We start from the raw sequence: 2,507 nt of genomic DNA, 5'->3' as shown, positions 1-2,507 counted from the left end.
TGTTTAGGAAGTGGATGCCACTCCTGCTTATTATTATTCTTATTACTGGTTTATCTTTTATAAAGCAGTTGTTGTTGTTAAGTGCCGTTGAGTTGTAGACGACTCATAGCAACCCTATGAACAAAAGACCTGAACATTTGTAATACTTTTATCATTTCCCCAAGTTCATAGGGTTTCTGGAGGCAATCTATTAATAATAGTAAGTATTATTAATACTGGCTTATAAAAGACAAACTGCTTGCAAAGTACTTCATTGGCCATGGTGATCTCCTTCCCGACATTAGACCTTAATGAAACTCTGCACCCGTAGGCATAATCGCCAAGCCAGGCATTCGAAGAGGGGATATACTGTTTTTAACTGCACAGAAAGAGGTTCTGGCCCCAGCAGAAGAGAAGTTGGTGGGACTTGGAGGAAGGAGGGAAACTGGAGCAGATTTTTCTCATCTAGCTGTAAGCTGATGAGCTGCCAACATAAACAGGGTGTGACTACATCTTTCACAAGCTCTTGGAAGAAACCCCCGTCTTGTGGGCTTGTGTAATGCCTACTTTCTCCACGCCTGGCATGTCCCATGATCCGGATGCACAAACAGACTTCCCTTGACAAGTTGGACATTTGGTAAGTTAAGAACAAAACCCTCACAAGGGAGGAATCTGGTCTTCGTGAAAAGGTTTGCCTCAGCAGGGAGAGATTTTTCTTTTTCTTTTTAAACTCCTTGCAGATGGATCTTTTGAAAGATGCAGGCTCTCGAGTGCTGTCTTTTCCCATGGCCCTTCAATTTGCAAGCTTTTATGGGGCAGCAATGTATAGAAAGGAGTCCTTGGGGACAAAAATGACTAAGTGTTCAATTACTAATCAGAAGATTACAGTTGTATTCCAGTAGATGCACCTAGAAAATCCAGTGTGAGACATATATTGTGACCATGAGTCAGGATCAACTCAGTGGAAGCGGGGTTGGGGTTGTTTTGCTGCTTTGTCTTTGTGGTCAGCAGAGTATAGAGGACAAATCATAGACTCTGGATTCTAGAAGATTGAAAAATAGTAAAATTCCAACTTTGCCATGAGCTGTCTGTGACCTTTAGCAAGCATCTCTGAGATTCCTCTTTTCTATCTGAAAAGACGTTTAAGAATTCTTTCCTCATAAGCTTGCAAGCAGTCATCTAAGGTGCAACCATTAGATTGTACTTGTCTGAAAGAAAATGGAAAGAAGAGAAAAATCCTTCCTTCTGGGGCTGTCTTGAGGATATTACGAAATAAAGTATGCAAATGACCAAGTCTACTCAAGCGGAACTTGTCTCTTCCTTCCAGAACCCTTTCCCCTTATCTTAAAGAACCGTGTGATCTCTTGATTTTGTTTAAGGAATCCATGAGGTCAACTAATTTAGATTCACTCTCAGATTTCAAGTTGCTTTAGCCAAGCCCCTGTGAAGTGTATGTTCAGAAGGAAACTTGACTTTGGAGATGATTTTTAAAATATCTAGCACTTTACAGAAGTCTTTAGGTTGAACATCTACAAAATATCTAGTGCTTTCCAAAGGCACCTTTCGCTATTTGAAATAGTGAGATATTTTGGAGCTAAGAGCCAGCCTTGGTGATTTCCTGTAAGGATAATTTATGGGATTCTGGACTGGGAAGGGCAGGAGCAGAAGAGAAGCAGGGCCGGTGGAAATCAGCCACATGCATCCAGAGCTGGCAAGCTTTACTCCTCGGGCCCAGGCAGCCAGCCACGCTTCCCACAGCTGTTTTCTGGAACATACCACTCATAATCCATGACCGAGCGAGGCCCCAGCCATAACTAGGAGAGAAGTGCTTTTTTTATTTTAAACCCCAATTAAGTCTCTCCCCTTTGGTGTTCAATTTGAAGTTGTTATTAGCTACCAGTGCATTAAGTTAGCTCCAACTTAAAGTGACCCTGTGCACAACAGAATACTGAATATCCCACGGACTGCCCACAGAACCAACAAATCTGCTTATGAGGAAGAACAACCACGGTGCTCCCAGGAGGCACGGATGATGAAGCGTTGCCTGACATAGCTGGAGCATGTGGTCAAGAAGAGACAGTTCTTGGAAGCACGAGTCATGCTGGGAAACGCAGAGGGTCAGGGAAAGAGAGGAGGGCCTTCACCAAGAGGGACTGACTGTGACAGTGGATGCAAGCACGTCGTGAGGACGTGAGGGAGAGAGCAAGGACAGAGTTTGTTGTCCCTGGAGTTGTAAAACCCTCGGCTGCACACGGCAGTGTGCCAGGAAGGAGACCTGGTGGCACAGGGCATAACACTATCAGGCTGTTAATAGAGAAGCAACCACAGTGAATCCATGGCAGAGAGATGGGGCGTGCTTCCATAAAGATCTCCAGCCCCCAGAACGAGGTGGAAGATCGTCCTGAGTGAGAATAGATGCAGTGATGGTGGGTTCATGTGCATCATTGAGTTGCTGTTGAGATGACTCTGACTTGGGGTGACCCCAAGCAAGTCAGAGTTCAACTGTACTCCACAGGCCTTTCAATGGC

This window comes from Elephantulus edwardii, unplaced genomic scaffold, assembly GCF_000299155.1.
Source record: "Elephantulus edwardii isolate Elephantulus edwardi_28Jun2011 unplaced genomic scaffold, EleEdw1.0 scaffold00284, whole genome shotgun sequence".
In the NCBI taxonomy this organism is placed as follows: domain Eukaryota; kingdom Metazoa; phylum Chordata; class Mammalia; order Macroscelidea; family Macroscelididae; genus Elephantulus; species Elephantulus edwardii.
The sequence above is the reverse complement of the archived record's forward strand: the minus strand, read 5'-3'. Positions refer to the sequence as shown.